General features: G+C 42.2%; 1 protein-coding gene across 13 annotated transcripts in view; it reads right to left on the reverse strand.

The window, feature by feature from the left end:
- ZBTB20 (zinc finger and BTB domain containing 20) overlaps positions 1-25,307 on the reverse strand; it is a 492,314-nt gene that overhangs the window by 148,855 nt on the left and 318,152 nt on the right. For all 13 annotated transcript variants that reach the window (XM_074852862.1, XM_074852854.1, XM_074852881.1 and 10 more), the window contains one exon: positions 17,615-17,715. The gene's annotated coding sequence lies outside the window, so the exon portion shown is untranslated. The remainder of the gene's footprint in view (positions 1-17,614; positions 17,716-25,307) is intronic.

A 25,307-nucleotide genomic window follows, 5' to 3' on the forward strand; every position in this document is an offset into this window, starting at 1 on the left:
AGGCAGACAGAAAAGCCTGGAAATCCCTCCAGTAACCCTCCCGGGGGAGAATGAGAATTTAGCCAAGTGCACTTAAGACCAAAATTGTTGCAGAAAGGAGACACATACACTTGTTAAAATCCGTCTGTAACATTCCCTCCCATCCTCCCCTTGCTGTGGACCGATCTGGATTTCTAAAGAGTATAATTATGTCTTGCACAATGATTATGAGCTTTGGGAGCTCTCAGAGAAAATTTCCTCACCGCACATGTGGCCATTGGCTGACATACCAAACACATATCACTCCAATTTTTTTTTTATTTTTTTTTTTTTTAAAAAACCTCTACATTTTGCTGGGAGAGAGGCTAAAGAGAAAGGACAGACACTCGAGCCCAGGGCCAGGTTCTGCACTATGCTGGTGTGTCCTGGAGTCCGAAAAGAAGAGCCGTAAGAATGACCTTTGTTTGCTGATGCTCCCATTCCTCTGCCTGCCTTCCTCCTGCCAACAGTGGGACGTGTAACCCATCTCTACATCAGTGACAGACCCCTTACAAAGAATGTATTGACGCATTCCTGATTTGCCCCTCTTATTTTATGTTCTCCCTTAAAATATGAAATAGATTTTGTCTTCCCTAAAGGAAATGCTCTGAATTCACTGTATGCCCATGCGGTGACGTCAAGGTTTACAACCACTGTCAAGTAGCTTTAAAAAAGTCCTACTGACTGGCAAAATGCTAACAGCAAAAATTACTATAATACACTATCCTTTCTAAATGAATCACTGATGGGCTGGACATCAACTTTGTCAATTGGAGATGCTTTTGTACTGAGTACAATTAACATTTTTATTAAAAAAATCTTTCCTGAATGAGACAACACATTGTCCACTCATGTGAAAATGGCACCACTATATATCACAAATGATACAGCCAGTCGAGAATAAAAGACATTATTTCACCTGCATGCTGTGAAAATTTCAAGGCACCTGCACTTGGTAAAATGGAAGGTATGTAAGAATAGCGTCAGTCAGCTTGTATGCCTGAGGGTAATGGACATCATCCTTTTTTCCATCCCAGTCACCATATCTTTTCCATTTCCAAAGGGCCTCCAGAGATGAAAATGAACTTGACAATCATTCTGCAAGGCAAACTGATCCTGATTCTTCCAGTCACTTTGTAATTCACTGCAGATGGTGAGAGTGAGATGTTTACTGGCTGGCAGGTAATGAGCCTCGTTGTAGGTAATAGTGATGGACGGGCAATCTTGCCTGCTGACAAGGAGGCAACTCAACATGGGCACATGGCATTCATCCATGACTTCATGTAGAAGGATAGCTGTGACAATGTACACAGGTTATAAACTACCCTCCTCTGTTAATGTCAGCATGCAGCTATACTTAAGCCTTTCCAGTTCACATTTAAGTAGCGTAGAATTGATCCTGATTGTCCATGAAAATAGAACAGTCTGATTTGTGACCTAGTGTTTACTCTTCTATAGGAAGAAACTTGATCTGTTTAAACATCTAGATATTCCCTCTTCCCAGGTAATGCCATTCATCACGGCTGTCCGTGCTTCTTTAAAAGAGAAATGACCCTCAGGCACACTACAAAACTCTGTAGAAGAACTATGTACACCTTTGCCAAAAGAAGAAGCAGCTCCTTTTTTCACTGGGCTTGTACACACATTGTGGAAGGCCTACACACACTGAATTATAAGTCAGTATTTCCATCTCCATCCCCGCCCCCACATAAAGGAACTCATATTAAGAAACCTACACCCTGTCCTGATTTTTTTCATCTCAGACATAAGGGTAGTGGATTTGGACAAGCTCAGTCATATGATGAGATATACTTAAGCAGCTGGTTCTGAGGGAAAATCAGAGTAATTCAGAAACACAACAGAAGATAACAGAAAAACCTTAACTCTTCTTCCTTCCTTCTCTCCTCATAAGTTTATGAAGCAAAAAATAAAAAATCATGCACTCAACCAAATACCACCGATGTCTTCTATTTCACCAGAATATATTCCTCCTGAAGAAAGGGGGTATGACTAAAATTCATAAAATACACATTTTTTAAAATGCATTTGTTCAGATGTATGTATATGTAAATATACACACATTTAAACATGGATATTGCTATTCCACAGATAGACAACACTCGGTCTTAGTTTTCCTGTTCTGAATCAAATATCCTTTCCCTCCTTCCCTGGTGAAATCTGATCATTTGTACCGTACCTGGGCTTCAAGACATGATAAACGATCCCAGTGCTATGAAAGTTTCATCCAAAACCTGTCTCTTCATAGATTCGCTCCAGATACTCTTTCTACTTTAAAGACTCATGTGATCATCGCTTTGATCCTTTCTCCCTCAGCTCTATTAGGGGCACCATCTCTTCAGGGCTTGCAGCTTATAAAAAGACCACCATATTTTGATACGCCTTTGATGTTGTCTTCCAAAGTATCTTTGATTTTTAAGTTCTATTCAACTCTTTCACCATTAACCTTGATTCCACTTAGGAATTAATAGATCTATAGTTTTATTGGAAGGCTAATTTAGAAATTCTGCTTTCTCTAGCACTATTTTTCCCCTCTTAGCTGGAAAGGTAGGTGAAACAGTACAAAACACTGACCGGTGTTTGCATAACAATGAAACTACAGATAAGCTGATACCTTTCTTGAGTTGTGCTTATTGCACAACTCTCTTACTGAACCATTAAGCTGCCAGCAAATGAAGTGGTTCTGCTGGATGATAATGAGCCACAGAGACCTTCTACAAGGCCACTGGTGACTGAGAGCTGTAACTAATGGATGACTCCTCAGTAGGACTGTGGTCTCAGTCCTGTGCTTGAAGACTAAGTCTCCCCCCGATACGACACTTGCATTCCCCCTTCTTTTGGTACTCGGCAAAGAGGCTGAAGCCGAAGAGGCCAAAGGAACTATATTGTTTGAAGCAGACTAAACATAAAGCAGTGAAACACTTACTCAAGAGGAGAAACCAGCACTGTCTTTCAAGTCTCTTTAGTAGGCATTTTCAATTTTTAGCTTATGATATTTGAGATTTATTCCCCCTCCTCAGGCACCGAGTGCGACTGAAGATCCGTCTTCGCTGGTATAAAGAGACAGATGAAGGCTAAAACCAGGTCAGCCATTTACGCGCATACACACCCCACAGGATTTATTTATACACCCTAACTACGTTCAGGTGACATTCAGATACATTTCAGGTTCTTGAAAAATAAAGCTCTACCTAGGGAAGCTGTAGCTCAGTGGGCCTTTCCTTTATCTAAAACTATCCTGCTTTTTTGCCCGTGACACTGTTTATTTCCTGCTCTTTAGAGGAACAACTTAGAAGACCTTATCCCCTCTCCTCATCTAAATGGAACTGCTACTAATGGAGACGAACACACTTAGTCCTTGCAGCAACTGCCATGTGCATACCCATCCTTTTCAGTATCTGCACAGGGCCATCACTGCAGCCTGTTGCCTTTGCTAAGGCACCGCCAGCACAGTTCAAGGGTTCCTTCCCAAGAGCACTCGTAATGCTACCACAATTATCATTCTGGGCTAACACTCTAACACCTAACCCTCGGGACACCCGGAGCTTCTGATAAGACACTGCGATGAGAGAATCCAAATGCAGCTCATCAGATACGTGCCCTTTCCAATGATCCTTCCTATCACTCATCGTACTCGCTATCTAAAACATCTTTGGCAGAGAAGCACAGGCTGGGCGCTACATGACCTGTTCACAGCACTTCTCACCCTCCACCGCTTAAGTGCGCAGTCTAACATTGGAGCTTGAGAGTCCCACCCCGAGCTCTCTGCGTAGCCCCGTGGCCAGGCACGGTTCCTACTGTATCACGCCTTTCCCAGAATCTTAGCCCTGCTGGAAAGCATTCAGCATTGAGAGGACCCGTCTTTATGCTGATAACACTAAAATATAAAATAATGCCAACAGCTGGTGCTACAAATGGCTTTTAAAAACGATGTTCATTCACTAAAATTCCTCTTGCTACTTTTGACATGAAACACGCAGTCTCTAATTATTCTGATCAAGACGGTGAAATACAAAAACAAACTTTAATTGTGTTTAACAGATATTTAATCAGGACTCACTGAACTACAGATTAAAGCTGAAATTCATAAACCATAATTACCCAATTGTCGCAAGCTTTTTGGTCCACATTCTGCTTCCGTCTGGGCGTCTGGCACTTTGCCCCGAATTTCTTTTAGTGTCTTCTCAGTTTCATTGCTGTTCATGTTTTCCAGCAGAGATTTAGCACAGATTATAAAATATCTGTTCTTGGCAACTTTATTAGTTGTTTTTTCTTACAAAGACGATATCCCACCTATCCTCATCATGGGGCTGAATGAACAGGCACACACCATGGGTTATTTCTCGCCACAAGCTACCCTTTCCTCCTGCCGGGGTCCATGATATTCCCATATCCTGCTCAGGTTCTGATTCCCTGACCACTGCCGTGTTAGCAGAGCATCATCTGGATATTGCTTTGAGTACGCCATCCGACATACCTACCATGAATTATTCCTTCCTTTCTCCAGAGACAGAAGCGGGTGCAATATGGTTTCCTGTTTTGGTAGGGGCTTTTTTATGTGCTTGATGCCCTGTATCTATATTTAAGAGGACGTGATGAAAGAAATACACTTCCCATGGGAAGCAGAGAGTGGTGAGGTATACGCTAACCACCAGTTCCTGAGGGAATTAACTGCACAGGCTCAGACTGCCTCCCGAGAAAATTACAGATTGTCCTTTAGCACGGAGAGGAGACTGATTGTGCCAGAGAAGCATTGGCTGTTGACAGCAGTTTTCTGGGGACCTCCATACATTGTGTGGGCAGGTTATGTGGGTACCCTGAAGGCAAGGACTTCATTTAACATATATGGGAAAGTGGTATTGACATCCGGGAGTTTTACAGTGATCCGTGCTCCCAAGTACACACAATCCCGTGTTCTCTGCTAGGCAGAGTTAGTTCTAAGCCCTGAAGTTTCCACGCCTAGCCACGCTATATTGTACTCCATCAGAAAAGGCATGAACCTCAAAGGTGAAAGCACTGTCCATTAGGATGAGATAGATAATACAGGAGAGGTTAGAAAACGGTACTCCAAGAGGCTTCGTAAGACCTGATCTTTTGCTCCATAAAGATGTCTAAACTACAGATCAGGTGCCTTTGGCACAATTTCCCTTTTTATTTTCATTGTGGACCTCCAGTATTTGGGGGTAAGTGGAAGAAATGCTATTCAAAAATTTCAGAGAACTGACAGAAGGTAAAATTGGGAATACAGAAGCTCTGTTTTGCTGCATTAGAGGCAGGTCCTGCACAAGGACAATGCTGAACTTGCTGGGGACAGGTGTTCAGTTACATCTTGCTTATTCGCATAAGTGATCTTTCCACAAAAGTGCTCACATTGCCTTGAAAATTCGAGACTCTTCAAACTCCTCCTGTTAGAAGATGATTCCTTGAAAAAACATCCTTCAAGGTCTCCACTGCAGAACGTCCCTCACCAAGAATCATTCTGAGGGCTTTGCAAGGGAAGGTAATGGTGTGCTCTTTCAGACACAGGAAAAGCAGCTTACCAAACTGCAGGTCAAGCTGGTGAACAGCAAAGTCACCTTTGAAGGTGAAGTAGGTTCCCATGATGGCACCAGGCCCGCACAGCCAGTCTGCTTAGTTGTGGGGAAACACAGAACTCCTGTCAGCCTTAACCCCTCTTAAATCTGGGGCACGGGACAGTGTGGGGGGAGATATGGAAAAGATGACAATGTGGAAGCATGGGATCTCAGCTCTCTGTTGAAGATACAAAAAAGAGTGAGCTTGATTAAAAAATGGGATGGCCTTCCATGCGTACCTGCTACTGCTTTTTCTCTTAAGAGCTGGAGTGTTCTTGAAGAACTCCGAGTCTGGGTGAAGATATATGGAACCACATACTGAAGTTCTGCCAGAGGTATTTGTCCTTCATGGTCATTCATAACGTTCAATTTCCTTTATTATCGTGATAAGAAGTATGAGAATACCAGCTAAACCTTCACCTATTTCCTTGGACATGTTCTCAACTAACATGCAAAACATACATGCATTTTTTCTGCATCTTTCAGACATTTTTCATCATCAAAACTAGTATTTCACACATTTATTTCTATCACGGTCATTTTGCCCTATCTCCACTTCCACTTCTTCTGAAGAGCCAGGCAGCCCTATTCCCACTGAATCAGTCATAAACCTTCCTCATCGGCTCCTTCAGAGCAAGTCTTAAACAAGTAGCAGTCACTGCCGCACGTATATCAAACTGCTTTTTAGTTTGTTTGCTTTTGAAATCTTCTCTGAAGCTTTCATGACTTGACTCACTTGAAGGTCTCTGCAAGAACCCATATCTCGCATTTCACGGCAGTCAAGATACCAGCCTGGGAAGATAGAGACACAAGGAGAAATATGCTATTTCTTTGGTTTCCCTGTTTATTTTTCTGCATAAGAGAGATGTGATTCTTTTTGTCAGTCACACAGTCTGAAGTCCAGTCATAGCTAGGTCTTTGCATCCTATGCAGAAGTCTGATGAGAACACATGCTATAAGGATGGCGGATGGCTTGTCATACAAGGCAAGCCTGGTTTTTCACAAACAAATTGTCTTCCAGTTTGGCACAATTGTTCGTCCAGGGGTTTCAAGCTCCGTATTTAAACAGTGATAAAGAAATTGCTATCCAGTGTTAGTGTCATTCTTCATTCAGACTGTTCCTCTGAAAACAGCCTACAGCCTTTGAGATACAAAATGTATTGTTTTAATGTAGTCAAGGTCCCTGCTTGCTACATTGCTAAATCTATTTAGCAGATTCTCTTCACATAATCTGTCCCCAGACCTGAGGAAGCTCAGAGATTTTAAGTGTTTTAAGCTAATGATAATGGTTAGTGCTGAGAACAGATGTACCTGGCTGTGGTGTGATCTATTCTATTAGGCTGTTAGGAGCTGTGTATTCATATTGACTTACCATTTTATGTCTATTTTCAAGGTGTGATGGCTGCATGGGGTGTAGTCTGTTTTTTTCCCCTGACGTATGATATATCATCATATCCGTGTTTTTTGATACACGGTGACTGCACACAGAGAGAGATGGAGAACATCTCCATGCTTGTTTTCATGACTTCCCAAGATTCTGTATGTCCATTCTTGTCCACTGGCAAGATCATGGGAAGCAGTGATGTATACCTGTATTCGCACCAGACCATAACCCAGGAAATGGTTGCACAGATTAGATGTGCGTGCAGAGAGTCTGATGACTGTGCTAGGTATTGTAGAAATTTACTTCCCCTGGTGTGAAGGCATTGTGCATGAGTGAATTCCCTGTAACTGGTGGCTGCACTGATAACATGCTACGTAGAAGCTGTTTTACTATTCTTCTTCTATCCATAACACAACAGAGTGTAAAACTCTTCCGTCGTATCAATAATGGTGCTTCACTTCCCTTCAGCACAGTAAAGTGAAGTTTCTGCTGAAAATTATTTTCCCGACCATACTGCAGACTGGGTCTTGCCATTCACAAACATCTGCTATTGCCACCCTCTGGGGACAATATGCTATTTGGGCTGTACTGTAGAGGAGGTCTTGTATCTTAAGGCCTCGCATCTCAGTCCTCCAACACATAAGCAAATCCTTCCTACGTACATGGACTACACAACTGATGTCCTGCCAGTAGGAGCTACAGAATTAAGCTTTTGCAGAACAAACGCAACCTTAACCAGTCCACATTATAGCAGTACAACAGGGGACATGCCTACTGAAAATGAATCCAGCCTCCTTAAGCAAATCACGCATGCAACCTCTTCCCTGTGAGAATTCAAAAAGCAGACACAAATGAAAAACCACGTGGGGCTCTAGCAGAGACACCATCTCCACCCTGACTAAATGAATGGAACTTATAAAGGGAAGATCCAGCAAGGTTCAAATCCAAGACCATTTAAACAACTATAACCATGGACAAGGTGAGAGAGAAGCAAACACAAGACAAGACACTAGATCCCAACAGAGACACATAAATCGCTATGGTCTGGAAAGATTAACTGAAGGTGTCACAGTGCAGCTCTGGGCCGGCACACCACCAGTTCAAGTTCTGAACCATACTTCGAGCATGGAACTCGGTTCTCGTGCTACAGGGCAGTGCAGTGATGCGCTGCAATGCTAGAAACAATAGGTTAAAAGGTTAAATTCAGGAGCCTCGTTTTCTCTGATGGGTTGGCCAACTTGGCTGAAGCAGAGCCCAGCTAAATGACAGGCACTATAAGCTTAATTCTATAGCTTCAGGTCTCTTAATCAAAGAATGACACCAGCATGATAAATTTAATTTTCATTTCAATACAAAGAATATATAACTCAGATGTAACTGATATATATATTCTCTCAATTCCCTAAACCGTATTCTGGGCACTTTGTCTCTTTGGAAATGGAAATGCATTCTTATGAAAACACTGCAGGTTAAATACCTAGGACATTGCTTCATAAAGTGGATAATTTTGCTATGAAAAGAAAGAATATAAAAGATAAATTCTAATCTATTTCTGACCTGTGAGGTTCTGCCTATACATGAATTTCTTATTTTTTTCTCGTGTTACCCCATTTCCTTCCTAAGACCATCTACCACAGAAGTCAATTTGCTCTCCATAGCCCCTCAGAACACGAGCTATAAACATCCTTACCTTTTCCCAGATCCTTCTTTCCCCTGTCAGGATTTTATACAGATGCATAGGGAAAAAGGCCTGGTATCTGACATTTAATAAGAATCTCAAAGAGAATACACACAAAGTGCATTAAGATTTTCTCTCTGGTGCTCAGACGGGAGTGAAGGCTGTTTGCCCACTGCTAGGAGATCGGTCTGTATCTGAAGCTGGGATCTCTGTTTCTGCAGCTGGTACAGCCAATTTCTCTCTTACATTTTACATTCCAGCTAATGAGGTTAATTTTTCACCCTGGGAAGAAACCATCTTTGTTGGAAATCATGTTGGTGGAATCAGGTATTCCTCAATAAAAAAACAATTTAAGTGGCAGTATCTGGGCTCTTACACAGTGGGACATGATACTGTACCAGCCATGCTTGGTGCACATTTTTAAGGCATGTTTCTCAGCTACGACGATGAGAAATTTCTATGGCTTTGGTTTTAAGTGCAAATTGCTGTTGATAGAATTTAAACTAAAGTTCATGATGCAAAATACAATATGAGAAGCTCTAAAAATGATTGCTTACCTTACGTCACTCTAGTGATCCTACTCGTTTCCCATTTGTTATCGTTATGTATACGTGTTACCTGTACGTACTAGACTGTGGGTCTTTGCAAGAGGCAGCCTGGACTCGGCTAATGGTGCTTTTTAAACTACAAGTAATAATAGTGACAAGAAGTATTATCTGGAAATTGCAAAATTCATGACCATAATCTCCCAGACTAGGCAAGGAGAATAGCAGATTCCAAAATGATTCAGGTATTTATATAGATATTGAGAATATACGAGAAAACCTCCTCAAGTTGCCAACACAAATCAGCCACTTGGGTCATTCTGGCATCGGTTGTTGCCGGGCTGCTTGCTGTTCTCTCTGATGTCTATACAATAAGCTGCTGTGATGGACAGGGTACAAGGCCGGGGAAGGGGCACACAGCTGATGGCCAGCAGTAGCTGTACGCCGCCGCGTGAGCACAGCACTGCTCTTCTTCACACGGTCACTGACACAACGGTCTTTGTCTGGCCAACACGGGTCTCCTCCATCCCTGCCGCTGCCTGCGCCACCTCCTGCTGCACAGGCACAGCGGGACCTCCCCTGGGCGAGGGGCGGCACGGGGGGAATTCGGTCAGTGGGAGAAGAGCAGGCAAGGAGGTGAGGGGGCTGCCGAATGGCAACAGGCCTCACAGCAGAATCAAAAGACACACAGAGGCACCCTGCTACACCTTCCAGCGCAGAGCCCCTGCATTGGCAGCGGTTTCACCAGCACAGACAGGCAGAGGACTGAGACCCTTCTCTCCCCAATGACCACAGCCCGCAGGGGAGGAGTGGTGAGCATGAGGTGCAACAAGGGCAACAGAAGACATACGAGACAGACAGATATTTTCTACCCCAAAGTCTCTAACGTGAGAGAGGCCAAATATTTCTTACAGTTTCTTTAAACATCACTAGACATGAGTTCTCACCAGCAGGCAACGAGGCCAGAACTGCTCTCACGCTGATCAGGGGGGCAAGCAGCAAAGCTGGCACTGCAACCAGCTGAATCAGGACCTGGTCAAGAACAACAAACAAGCCCTGCGTGGCACATAAGGTGTACCATGGCTTGTAAGGCACCTGAACGTCTGCCTTTTTGCCCTTTGGCAAGTACTTGTGCCAACTACCATACTGATGATGGCCCAGAACTAAGCCAAACTGTGCTGACCCCTCAGGAAAGGGTGCAGGGGCCTGGGGAAGATGGTGGTACACCCGCAGTGTAGTTCGGGGAGGGTGATGCTATTCTATTAAGCAAACAATAATAATTTCTGTAACCAGAAATGAAACAGGAAGATGGCAAAAACCCACTGTGACATGACATAGAGAGGAAAGCATTCACTGATTTCTAGTAACAGTATTCTCGTAGCAATCTTTATAAACTGACCAGAGGTATGACTTGTAAGCTGCTTGCCAACCCTACACTTCTGAAGAAACTTCTCATGAGGAAGGGAAAAAATCCCTAATTATTGAAAACAACCCCAAGCTTTGCCTTTAGATTTTGGTCTGAATTCAGTACCTGCAACAGAAACCTTTCAACAGAAGGCAGCAAGGACTTCTCAGGGAAAAGCTACAGGATCAGGCCACACATTCCCAGTAAAAACTGGCTTTTTCCCCCCCCTCCTCCCAATCTCATTATTCCCAAAAGATACAAAGAAAATACAAGATTGTTAGGATTTCTATAAGAAGATTTGGCAGGTTTTTCATATTTGTTTAGACTGTGAGATATAATTTGAATTTGGGGCTTGCCTCTCTCTCTCTCTCTCACTAAGAAGAAGAATGAGTTATTTGTTCTCTGAATAAGTATTTGTTATTAGTGGATCAGACATGGATAAGGTATATTATTACAACCATGTTTGTTAGGTATGATTTACATTGTTTGCTGCATATCATCTTAGGCTGTCTTTAATTTTGTTATACTTTAGGGGGTTTTTGTTTGGTTTTATGCATTTAGTCACAGTTGGTTGTGTTTTGAACTTTGAAAAAAATTAATACAAAGGAAATTAAAAAAAGAAAAAGAAAATATTTTCAAAATGATGTGGAAATCAAATCTATCCCTCAGTAATTTGATTTGTAGGAAATGGAGAGCAAAGCATTACAAAGCATTACAAACAGAATGCCTTGAAGTGCATCATAATTACTTACATGTGCAAATACATTGTCTAGGTTTAGGCATTCAGTTAATAATAGTCATAATAATTCTATGCCCTTACACAGGGTCTTTCATCCAAGCTTCTCCAGATTTGCGTAAGCAATCATTAGCTAATGTTTGGGTACCCATGAGTACTCTGATGCTCATGAGGATAGAGAAATAGGGGCGAAAGCTCTCCAAGGTCAAGGATAAATTATGATTTGGTGTCAAGGTAGGAGAAAACTGCAGATGATGGTTTTCTAACTACAGGCAGATCAGGGATGCAGAAGTTTGTAGCTGATCCTACATTTCAGCAACTTAATGGCTCTGTAGGAATGAAGGAGTGCAACAAATGTGCATCTCAGACCTTCTGTTCCACAAAGTTTAAAGGCTGAAAACTGACATAAATCAGATCCATGGCTAATCTTTGGTGGAACTCCGGTATATACAAAAATATACCAATATTTCATATCAAAGCACAAAGACTGACAAAATTTGCCCCGTTTGGAACTTGAATGGCTCTCATCTGATGCTCCACAAATGGTTTTCAGACCACGCATGCTTTGTGGAAATCTGGGCTGAATGTCGAAGGAAAAAGGTGCCCTATAAAGTTCAGTTGTTACAGAAAGTCCCAAATGCCAATTTCATGCTTGTAGATTATTCCCACATTGATCTCTTAAGTTGTAAGTACCTGAAACTCATAACAAAACTCTGAGCATGTCATATTGCCCAAAAGCTTTTCCACAATTCCTGCCAGGGAAGAAATGCTGGATTTTATCCTCTTACACTGTTTACCTCCATGCCATTTCCTAACTGCACACCTGCGTTGCTGTCTCTCCCAAGCCAAGAGAGGAACCCACGGTTTCTGCAGTCCAGGCCCTTCGCACCTTGCTAGCCAAAACTCCATCCTTAATTTACTAGAATATATGTTTTCATGCTTCACTACATAACCAAAACCCAAGACGGCCAAATTATTTTTGCTGTTTCATTTAGTCATGCAATAATGCTAATGCTTTAAACTACTACCTGCTGAAACAGCAATAAACTGCAGTTACTGACCCACGCAGGTACACAGCTGCCTCTTCGAAGGATTTGACATTAACACATCCTATTTTTGTTTAGCCTACCTTTCTGTGCTCCACGTAGCTGCAACGAGAAAGCATTTCTCTATACATTTCCATTACCTGTTATGCTTTACACTAATAAAAACACTGGATATTATTTATTTGTCTGGCTGACTGACAAAGCCAGGCATCAAAGCATCATTCCAGTGTCACATACTTCAACACTCTAATCTTTCAGAACTTGTAAAGCAATCTCTTACGGCGCTTTGTGGGCTGTGAGATCACCCTGACAAACTGTGATAATGTTGGCAATCTCCGAATGGGTGTTCATTTGCAATCTTACTACAGAGGAATTGCTACGTTTCCAAATTTGAGGGCTTGACATAATCTGTCTCCACAAAGCTATCAGGGTCTGTCATAAGGCTGTCTGTGACCCAGGGATTTTATGGGGTTAATATCTATCCCCAGTGCAACTTCATTGTAAGCAGTGGAATTGCCTGGAGTATGACTTTCTCTGTCTATTTGCTTTCTTTCTCTTTATTTAAAATACCCCTTATTTGTATCATTATTTTTTCAAGTGCAAACAGCACCTAGCAATAACATTTGAGTCAGGTGGAGGAGATTGCTCCTCCAAATCATGACCAGTTTCTTACAGTTCATGCCAAACCCTCTGCTCCCCTCGTCACACTTAGCGACTGAGAAACAATGCAAATGTCAGGTCAAGCTACAAAGCTATTGCCATCATCTCTTCCCTTCCGTATGCTCCCAGTACTGGCAGTCTCTGGGCTGCAGTCCACAGGATATCCACAATTATGGCCCAGATTGAGGGAGGGGTAGAAAAACGATGGTACTCTGCCAAGTATGTCAGAACCTGAACTTGATCCATTTTAAAATTGAAGCTGGGGACTGTGGGACAGCACCGCGTTCTCTATAATCCATCGAAAGAAAGCAAAATAACTTATCATCTCCGAAAAAAAAAAAAGTCAGAGTTAGTGCAGACCTAACATAAATAACTATTTTATATTTGTCTCTGAACCTTATCTTTAACTAAAGAAATATGCTGTCTTGACGCAGAAGGAAGATTTTTAAAATGCCATAAGACTGTTAAGCACCTCAAGGAAAAGTGAGACAGAGAGAGAGTCAGGCTTCATCATATTTATGAGGGCCACAAAACTGCTAGTGAAGTCATTTAATTTTGAAATTACTTAGGACTCCTTTAGAAAAGCCGGGAACACAGGATAGAAATAGAAAACTAAAAAAAGTGCATCCAGTGTTTCAAAATAAGTTCCCTGCACAACACCCTTTCCCTGCTACCATCCCCTTAGGCAAATTTACCAGCTCGGCAGTTCCTCACAGTTAACAAAAGATCCTCCCCAAATCCTGCTCGGGGTGTGGGTGAGCCGCTGGGACCTGGCCACGGGTCGGGTCAAAATCCTGTGCCAGGGCACAGGCGCTCCACGTCAGCGCAGCACTGGAGCACAAGCTTAACTTTAAGCACCAGCTTGGCTATTCTGCTGAACTAAGGCTGGGATGTTTTGCTATATTTAGTACGTTTTCACAAAAGAAGTTCCCTTCCTTGGATTATTCCATCTAATCAAAACAAAAATTGTTAAAGATGCACTGTACTTTGTTTTATCCCCACGTAAGCTATTTTCTGCATTTCATTCTCCGTGGAAAAGGAAATTCAGTGCCACTATCTGACCTCAGGAATACCTAGCTGCAATGCTACTGGAAAATTTTTGAATCCAAATAAATTCCAAACTTGTATTTTGGCCCAAAATTACAGCAAACTCACTCCTGCTCTCGCTAGTAAAATATCTACTGCTTTTACCAGGAGCAGCAATTATCCCCCGTGTCTCTTCAGTCCTTCAGAAAAGCATGTGCAGCCTTGGAAGCCCAAGATAAACGTTTTAATGTGTGCATTATCTTACTGAAGTCAGTAGGTTGCGTGGATATTAAAAAAAAAAAAGGCTGCACGAAAAGATAGTACAAAGATCTGTGGGCTTCAAAAGGTTAAACAGCTTCGCTAATACAAACACTGCAGATGGGACAGTCCTGAACACAGCAATGAAAACAGTATGAGCTTTTCCTTCCTAAAACTCCTTTTCTTGAGGGCTGATGTTTTTATTTTACAGTAAGCTAAGAACTGGTGAGTAGACTTGCATACTAGTTATTATTTGACTCTTTTATATATAAATCTATTTTTAAAGAAGAAAAAGTCAAAGGAAGGAGCCCTACCTCCCAGCTAGTGCCACTTCAGAAGCGTTTTGCTAACCACAGCTGAATTATAATAATGTTTCCCCTTTTTAATTTATATTTTTTAGTATTTTTAATACTGACAGTAAGCCACTATGCACCCAAAATTTTCTGAAAAATAAAGAAAACAAACTGTTACTGGCAGATCACTATTTATAGAGGGGAAGAATACAGAAACATATTAAATTTACCATAAAGAAGGAGTTTCATACCATGACAGCAACTTTTAATGTAATTCATTTGTCATATAAATTATGTCCTTGGGGATATCCCATAAAATTAATTAGGTCAGAGAGAGAAGGAAAACAAATCGAAAACTTCTCAAAACTCCAGCAAACAATAGGTTTTAAGCACAGCAGTAGCAACAATCTCACTGTAAAGTTCTTCCCTCCTCTTCTTCTATTCTTCTTTCCAGGTGACCAAGATCATCAGATTGAGAATCATCTTGGCCCACCAAGATCAAGGAAATCATATAGGTTCAAGTACACAACGTTCCTGAAACTGAAAATTTCGCAAGCAGCTCTGTCCTTCCAAACTACAAACTCCCTGGAAGAATTCTGAAATATAATTTAGTAAAGTCACTCATTGTGTCTATGTGGCTCTTAAGCACAAAGCTACAACTGCAAAATCTGGGCATGATACATTCATCACACAACACTGAAAGCGAAGGGGAGGAGGGCAGAAGAAAACAGTAAGAATTTTAGACAAATTTTAGTACTGGCCAAACTCATCCTCAAATCAAAACTCTGAAGCTTTGCCTGTTCGTTAGCTTCTCTAGAGTTTAGGCAAAAAAGGAATTTGCCTGTGTACTTTTCCTGTACCACTCTGGCTTCGTTTCGTGCAAGAAAAAAGATGCAGCTTTTTTCACTCTTCTCAACATAGCTCACTGAATTGGAAGTGGTGATACACATGCACAAAATCCAACACACTTTCTGATCCCACTTGGAACACAGATGAAATTTTGCTCTTCCTGATACCTGTGCCACCTCCCAGCGTAGACTTGAGTAATAACGGCAGAACAGGACAACAACAAAATGCAGGGGAGTAACTGAGTTGACGGCGCTTGATCATTAACAACATTAACAGACTGCACTAATGAATAACTCCACAGTACAAATTTCATCTGGATCATGTGAGGGCATGAGCTCACATTTCTGCCAGCCCTTATACGTGTTAATGTTAGCAGCGGGGAACAAAAGATATCAGATAAGGCATGAAGCTTGCTGGTAAAAGTCAACACATCAAAATATATTTTAAAAACTGCATCAGAAGAATGAATTTATAATGGATCCGTGCTTTGCGTTTTGAGGTGACAGAGTTCTCGATCTGGTAGAAAGTTCCCAAAGCTCAATTTACTACATTGTCAAAATATAGCCTGAGGGGACAATCTGACTTACAGCATCTTTATGACTGGTGATGAAAGAACCTCGCTTGGCTTTTAGATCCCAAGTTTGGCTCAAGATAGTGCAGTAGAGAACAGAACATCTTTTATTTTCTGCTGGGAGTTCACAGTGTTCCTCTTCAGCACAGAATTAGGTTTTACTGTATAGAATTCTCACACACAGCTCGCTGATGGGTTAGAATTCACACCTTCAGATTTTGGGGATATACTTCACACCCTTCATTGTTACTGCTACTAAAGATACAGATTACAGTGTCCTCATGTCATTGTAGCATCTGTAATGGAAATCTTTAGAAAATTCGGGAAAAAAATATGTCTTTTACCAGGCCACAGCATGTCTTATTCAGCTGTGGAAAGGCTTTAGAGTGCAGTAACCACATTAATTGGACGTTACATGAACAGCCAAGTATAGCTCAGTTACTGTGCAGCTTTTACTGTTCCTTGTCATGTTGTTTCAAAACACATTTTGTGTTTTAACCAGTCATATATACATATGAAAGCATTGCACAACACTGGACAATGCTACAGATCCACAGGAAATAATTGTTTCACAAACATGAAGCAATCTGCACAAACATAAATAGCGTGGCCCAAATCTGTTCTAAATTATGCTTATGCAAATCCATGGAAGTCAACTAGTACCACTGACAGAACAGAACAGATAAGAGCCTGCAGAAGTATAAAATATGACTCTATTGTACAGCTATCCACAGGCCAAAGCCTGCCAGCCTGCCATCACTTACATTCTCCTACTTTCCCAGCATGGTTTTACAGGAAATAAGAAAAATAAAGAGTATCTGGGATTTCTAGTTCTCTCATGCGCTGGAGGACACATGTCCAAGAACATATGGACTTAAATGTGTCAGCATCCGACATCACTCTTATTTCAAGAATGTTATTAATTTTTGTGGGTGGAGTCCAAAATTTTAATGCCATATTAGCACACAGTGGCTGTTTCTGTAGTGCAGATGTCACAGGGAGCATATGTGTGCCAGTCCAAGGATAGCATTTTAACTCGATTTCAAGTGATTTCCTGAATTGTAATACTCTCAAAAGAACGAGTATTGATGCTACTAGCAGGGTATTTCACAATTTTTGTCTTCACAGTTTCATCCATCCACCTCAGTTCTGACCTCCAGGATATTATGCTATTGCAGGTCCGGACTCTCCACACACAACTGTTTCAACAAATCTCATTTAGCTTTATAACGCACAGCGTGTGACTTCAGGATTGGTATTGTCAATGCTGAACCAAGTTATACGAGTGATGTATGCTACTCTAGGCAAAAAGCAAGACTAAGATCAGAAAATTCTTTGCCCCAATCCAAATCTTCTCCAACGAATTAGCCTCTTTACCGAACTCGCAGGTACAGACAAATACTGTGGGTATGAGCCACGCAACCGCTCCAACTGGATACAGTGAGAAATGTATTGCCAAGGGCTTTTCGGCTGTGAACCAACAGGTGGTTTGGCACCGAGATTGCTACCTGTTTGTGGTTTTCATCTTTGGTTTCAAGACAGAAAACGAGATACCTTTCAAAGCTGCATCTCAAGCTGGCTGTACGGAGAGCGAGGTTTCATTCCAACCAAATCTCTCTCTCTCTTGCAAAGTTGAGGAAAACTGCCAACCACTGCTGCTCTTGCCATCAACACGCAACGTAGATGTTAGGAAAAGGCAAAGGGAGAGAAGAAAAAGGAAAAGAAAAACGTTAAGTTTTATATAAACAACAAACTGTACGTAATGACTACATCTGAGGACAACAAAATAAAAAGTACTGCCTTTAGTATAAAGAAACAAACAAACAAAACCTTGGAACAGCTTAATCTAAGAGGTTTTTTTGGATACGGAGGATTTTTGTTTAAATTTAGTTCCAAGAGATACAATACTTTGAAAACATATGATAAACTTAAAGGGACAGCATTAAAGAAACAAACCCCTCATAGCATCAAAATAAATTACACCATTACTCAGAGAGAAGCCTAAGCCCCTTCAACAAACACCCTGCAAAGCACCCAAAGCACTTACAACATATGTTCTTGCCTGCAAATAGCCCAGGGTACAAGAGGTGGGTTTCATTTTTTTTGTTTCTAAAGCCTTCTGCATGGCCCTAACTCTGCCTTTGTTGAAGGTAGTGTTAACACACATCGAATGCAGTGGGAACCAAATACGGATAACTGCATATTTTGAAAAATCACACCCAATATGTTCAACTGATGCCATCATTCTCTGAGGACAAGTGCAGGCTATGGAATACTACAAATAATAGAGCACTAGTCTAAAGTAAGTTTCTCAGAACCAAGGAAGCATATTTCGATACTTTTTTCACAGATAATTGGGAACGTGCATCTTCAAAATAGTAGTCAAGTGTAGGTAAAGACTGTCTAGAGATCCTTACTGTGACAGAAGTCTCAATGCCTTTTCATAAAATAAGAGTTCTTCAAAGCAATTCTCAGCAGCCATTAAGAGAACAGCCAGTGAAACTACACTTTTTGGATTAAAGTAAGAAAATGAAAGTCAGTGCCTCTCCACAGACATAGACGTAATGAGAATGACTTCAATACATCTGCTAGGAATCAAAATGGGTCCACATTCACCAGTGCCTAGAAAAATGGAATCCTAACGATTAGTGAGAAACTTTGTTTTGCCCCAGTAACTTAACTCTAAAACCATTTCAGGAAGTTGTATGTACTAATTTACCTGCAGAAGACAAGAACTGCATGATTAGATTGTATTAAATCATCTATACTAATAAAGACTTGAACTGAAGAGAAAATGCACCTGCCTTATCATGAAGGTATAATCACCGGGGGGGAAAGGGGTCCCAAAATGTTGGAATAAGAAAAACAGCCAAGTGGGTCTTTTTTCCCCAGGAGAAGGTGTTTCCACAAAAATTCACCTCTCGGATAACCAAAATAGAAATTTTCCATCAACTAGCTAGAAAAAGGAGGGGGAAAAAAAAAAAAAAAAAAGTGAAGAGCCTTCCAGAACCAGCAATTGGGAAATACTTGTTTTGACTTTTCTTGAGTAAAACAGTTATTCCCGAAGAAAATTTTTATGTCAAGAAAAAGAGTTTCCACTGAAAAATCATTCCAACGGAAAATGCCTGGCCACGGCTACAAAGGATAGGACCACTGGCCTCAGCCAGGGGAAGGTGAATGCCAAGGTCAGTGGACTGGGTCTGCCACAGTCCTCTTGCACAACCACAGGCAAAGAGCTTCCATTCCCCGCGATGCTGTTTCTCCTCCAGCCTTTCTGCCTGTGTAGACCATCCCCTCTTCAGGGCAGGAATTGTCTCTCACTGCATGTTGTATGCAGCCTCTGGAACACATGTGTTTAATGACTTTCAGCACTGCAGTAACAACAGTGTTTTCCCCTCCTACAGCAGCTAGCTCCCAATACCGAGATGAAGAGAAAAATGCAACCTATGGCTGCAACACACTGCTAATCAAACACTATTGTATACCATGGGGACGTGGGGGGGGGGAGGTCTTTTCATCGTAGAACTAATCAGAGTTTATACACACAAAATCAGACAACTCTATAGTCCAGTCTTGTGATCTGTGTTCCAAGCTGCCAGAAATAAGGCAGGAAAGAAGCGGGGGGGGGGTGGGGGGGTATCTCCTGTGTTCTTAATGAAAGAAGAGAGATGACTGGACTAAGAGCTGATGAGGTTACAAGGGAACAGCAGTGCCATGAGTTGTTTGGGCTTAAAGCCAGATGTCTTGTATTTCCTTTGATTGTTTCTAAATAATTAATGGTATTAATTTAATCATGTGACCCACCCCCCCACCCCCCTTTTAGCATTTGGCTCTGTGTACTAACACTAAATATAAAGGAGAAAAACGGGACTGTCTATAGCATACTGAATATTGATGCTGTGTGTTTGGACTGCAACAACAGCTGATACTCACATCCATAAGACTATATATCTACAGCACTTGCACAGTGTTTGCACGAAGTAGATCAAGTAGTAGCCTTCATACTCCATCCATAAACCAGCTCAACTATGGCATATGGACACTGCATGTTTGAAGTAGTAAAATCGAGGGTACAGCTCTCTCTCCGCCCACACCAAGATGAACCTGCCACTACTATTTCACGTAACATTTTCTGGCAAGCTCCCAGTTTTCAGTCATGCTGGTTTGCTTGAAAGAAACACTCAGATGAAACTCTGCTTGTCTTGCTTTTCGAACAAACAAAATAATCACGCATCTTGAGCTAATGGTCCAAAGCTTAATGAAGATCATAGAAAAGAGGCTACCCGTGATGTGAGCATTCCCTTCTGACTTACCCACATAAGCCACGGCTGTTGGCAAAAGGAAATGGATTATGAGGATAATAAGTAACCCTGAGCTCTGGTCTAGACAAACCTTTGCTGGGTACAGTAGCAGTCAGCGCACAAAGAAAACAGCAACCACCAGAGGTAAAAAGTCCCCTTCTCCACAATTTTCTACACCAGGGCACTGGCGGCAACAGCAGGAGGACCTGCGTTCCTGCACCTCTCTTGTTGGGGCTGCAAATCTCACAGGCCCCAAGTAATCTCATGGGAATATTCTGAGCATTAGGGCTGAGGACTAGGACTGCCGAAATGGAACAGCAGAAATCCTGAACAAATGAAGACTGATGAAGGCAGCTCCCTACATGCATATGTACTCAGTAAAAATGTCTGCCTATCATACTACAGCATACTCTCAGCTCCCATAGTCAGGTCTCCAGTCCCACCCATCTTATCTACCTTTTCTTCCTACCACATTTCCACTTATCTTGAATTCTGTGGCATCAGATAGTATTAAATGGGGTAGCTGGGAGGTAATGGAAGGGAGAAAGAAGTCTGACGGCTTGGAGCAGACCTTTGCTTTGTGCAGCAATGCCCCAGACTTCTGGAGGTAACGACAAAGTGATACGAGGCCTTCACAGATGTCAACAATAATTTCCAAAAATGTGCACAAAGCTAACCTCATCAGAGAGTACCTGTTGGGAGTCAGAGAGGGCTTGGTCAAGTCTCATTTCTTACATTTTAGCCATGGCCCCCTATTTGGTTGTCATTCTGCAGCTAGACTACTGGGTCAAGACTGGCATTAGTGCTTTCTACAGTTACAATTCTTCAGTCAAGGGAAGTGAATGCTGAAGAGTTCTCCACTAGAAAGCCTGGTCCTAATCTTCAAGGACTTAGAAGTCAAGGCCTAGCAATCCTGCAGGCATCTTTCTCCACCACTAACTCACCAAGCCAGCTGGGTTCATAGGAAGAAGTCCGTTTCATTACAGAAAGATCATACGGGACGTACACCCAAGCCTTTCAACTGGGACTGGGGCAGAGCCAAAACCAGCACCGGCCCTGCACGCCGGCAGAGAACATCACCTGGAGGGAGCACCACGACTGCCAGATCACAGGCTGTGGCACTGCAGAGCAGGTGGCAGAGTGCTATGGGGCTCTTCTGCAAGAAAGGAGCAGAATGAATACCACGCTGATTGTGCTGGGAAGAAAACATCTCACCCTGTCCTGTAAGTGCTTCTCTAACAAGGTTATAAGGTTGATTAACATCACGGGTTCATTTCTCACGGACATACGTAAATGGAGAAAACACTAAACAATAGCAGTTAAAACAAGAAGAGGAAGAGTAACATACAGACAAACTTAAAGTGACTCCTTCAGTTCTTACCAGGCACCTGCCAAGAGTGGCAACACCTACGCGAGCAAGAAGCACATCAGGAATACCCGATGCCAGAGTACCCCCCCTTGGAAGTCGTTCACAGAAAATGCGCATTGTGGCTTTGAACTGGAACAAGGAGAAACTGCTTCAAGATAAGAATGATCCCACAGAAATGAATAAATTGTTTGTAAGGTGGAAACACTGGAAATAAGACAATACAGCTGAACAGCGTTTGAGTTGCAGCACTTTACGAGCGGCCCCTGTACTTATCTGCTTGTTTTTCAGGATTTTGGGGGGTGGTGGTAGAATGAGAAGACAGCATTTTTCCTGTGGCGACAAGGATCTCTGAAAGTGTCTGCATGTCAGACTTTGCTGAGAATGTATCTTTTGTTCCTTCTCCTGCTTTATTTCCCTTTAATGATAGCTTTGCGGTGAATCCCATTTGTTAGTTGCTCAAATAAATGCAAATTTTATCTTGTAAGCAATACCCTCCAAAATACTACTACAACTGAAAATAAAAATGTTAAGAGCTAAAAGGCGCTGGGTCTTCCCCAGTGCCCTCATCTCCCCAGTGCACTGGGCTGCTTGCTATTATTATATACGGAGTACCAGGCAGGGTACTTGGTATTATAAATATGTACTGTATTGAAATATATAGACCAAGTCCCCAGGGCTCAACATTCTAATTAGTTGTGCAAATAACTGATTTATTTGGCTAGCTGATCAAACTGAGAACACGGAAAGGAAAAAAAAAAACAAAAAAAACACCCCAAAAAACGAAAAGCACCTAGGTGTTTTAACAAAATGGGCTAGTTTTTTGTTTGTGTTTGATATATTTCAATTAAAATTGACTCTGTTTCAAAACAAAAACAGAAACCTTGTTTAGAAATATCAAAACAAAACCTTTCGGCTTTCCAAAACATTTCTTTTAAATATTTTCTCACTTTATTTTTTTCCATAGTTTTGGCTAATCCGTAACTGAGGCAAGCAGTTTTCAGCAAATAAAATATTTAACTCAACAGCTTTACCCAGATCTAAATCTAAGGGCTGAACTGTGAGTCGACCAGCTCTTGACTTAATGAAAGGGAGGCTGGGGAACTGCATTCTCTTCTTGGTTCAGCCCCTGTCTTTGTGTCCAAGGTGAGTTATTATTTCACTTCTTTATGGTTGTCTCTCTGTCCACACTTTGTCTCTGCCGTCTCTGAGCTCGTCGGGGTTAGATGCACCTCCTACAGCGTGTCTGTACAGTGCCTAACACAATAGATTGCTCATCTCAACTGGGGCCTATATGATTTACTATAATATAAATAACTGCTCAACTGCAGTCAAATCTCTTTTTAATGCCAATAGTTTCTCTTGCATATATTTAGCGGCCCATCATGGGATCATCAGCTTCTTTTTTAATTAATTACTTATTAATAGAGGTAAAATATGAACGGATGACAAGTCTAGATTTTTCCTGCTTCATCCCTTTCAGTGCTCAAAGAAAGCATCTCGTTTACAGCTACCAGGAACCAACAGGGACATGTACTGAATGACGTCTGAAACCCAAGATCCCCTCAGCACTTTTGTACCCCCGTTATTTGGGGACAAATCCTCTCATCCCTCCAGGGAAGGAAAGATAGCTGGATTGAAAGGGTTAGTGGAAAGCCTCTTGGGCCACCTCCAACTTCTCTGCGCAGGGCTTTAGGCACACAACTGTCACCGGTAGGAATGGAAAATGCAAGTTCAGTGTCTGCACAGAGGTGGAAGCAGCCTGTGAGGCTGAAGGGAAGAAGGCCTGCCTGCCTCTGCTTTGAAGACCCCTTGCATCTTGCAAAGCCAACCTGGTTAATCAAAAGACAACTTTAGAGCTCATTAGAAAATAAATAACACAGAAACAGAAGTGAACGCAACATTTCGAACTCTTCAACTTCGATGCGCAGCGCTCGGGGCTGGGGGTGGGGAGGTTTCTCAGAGCACACATGGCTGTCAGTGACAATAAAATCAGTCACGTTTTTAAAACACTGGGGACAGAGTTGCAAATGTGCCCCATTATGTCTTGAGATGTACTCCCTGGGTACAAAAGGTGCGTGGGTTACGGTAAGCTCGTGTGTTCCTTTGTGCTGCCTTTTACGGTCTCAGCAAAGTACAGACTGAGAAAGAGCGACTGTAGAGTGTATGGGGTGATGACTCCTCCTGTACGGGCCTGATCCTGGGTGCCCCAGGTATCCTGGAGTCCCACCTCAGCTTTAACCCCGCGCTATTTTTCTCCGTCCTTGGGGCCGCTGCTCAGCTGTAGGAGGCTCCGCTGCCGTTTCACAGCCCCCGTGGCTGCGCCTCACCCCCAGCCTCCTGCGAGGGGACTGCTAGAGGCCTACAGACCGCACCAGTCACTGCCAAGGCCACCACGCTCCACCCAAGGGCAGCATTTGCAGTCGGCCATTCCCCTCCTCATACAAGTGCCCCCATGCCATGCTAAAGGAGCAATTATTATAATTAAAAATAAATCCTCCTCCCTGTAGATTGTCTGTACTTACTGGCCATTGCTGCCATCTAGCCAGATGCATCTCTGATATTCACAGAAGCCTTTAGCCTGTTTATTTTCCCTGTGCTGCTTGGTGTGAAGCAGGGATAAATGCATCCATTGTTACTCACTGCCTCTGCGGAGACATTTGTAAACTTTTCCTTTTTTTCCAACAGGTGACAAAATACTGTATAACTGCAGGTGCTCTGGGGACACAAACAGGAAAATAGAGACCAGATGCAGCTGTAGTTGGAGTAAGGGAAAAGTCAAGATAAAGGCAGCACATAAGAAAGTGCTAAAAAGAGCAAAGAAATGTTTGAGAAGGGGTAGTTAGCTATTTTTGTTGCTGACTTACTCTTGCAAGGTAGCTCCAGCAGAATAATTTTGTCTATTTTGTTATCATGCCAAATTTTTGCAGGTGTTACTAGGGGAAGGTTGGAAGTTTATTGAAAAAAAAGTTTCTGGATGTTATTGGAAAAGGATTAAGAAGTTGCTGACTCAAGCTAGCACTGAGGGACGTGGTGGAGGTCACAGCTGAGGGGCAATGGCTGGTGTTACTGGACTTGTGAAGCAGGAATAGTAAGAAAGTGGTTTCAAAGAGCTTCTGAGTTCAGATTTATTCTTCTAAGAATCTGTTCCCAAAATTCAGTCAGGAAAATGTTCCTAATGGAGGGCTCTCTCTGCACCCATCCCTTCATCTCCTTTTGGTATCTATAGCATGAAACAGGATGAAAAAAAGAATATTCTAAGGAGACTTAGAAATGGAAACATCCAGAGTTTCATGGCCTGCTTTCTGCCTACTCTTCAGCTCTAAAAAGCCAATCTAAACTTCCAGACACTGTGGCCATTCACTCCTCCAGACGACCTGGTTTCAGAGCCACAGATCCAGCAACATAATAAATAAGAGGTGAAGCACAATGGGTAAAGAGAAAATAAACATGACTATATGATAAAAGGCAGATTGCTCTCCAGCCATAACATTTCAAACAAATAAAAGGCGGGGGGAAGGGGGGGGAGGACACGACAGCAATCTGTGAATACAAAATTTCTTTTACTGTACTTCCTATT

The sequence above is a fragment of the Strix uralensis genome, chromosome 2, assembly GCF_047716275.1.
Source record: "Strix uralensis isolate ZFMK-TIS-50842 chromosome 2, bStrUra1, whole genome shotgun sequence".
Lineage (NCBI taxonomy): Eukaryota > Metazoa > Chordata > Aves > Strigiformes > Strigidae > Strix > Strix uralensis.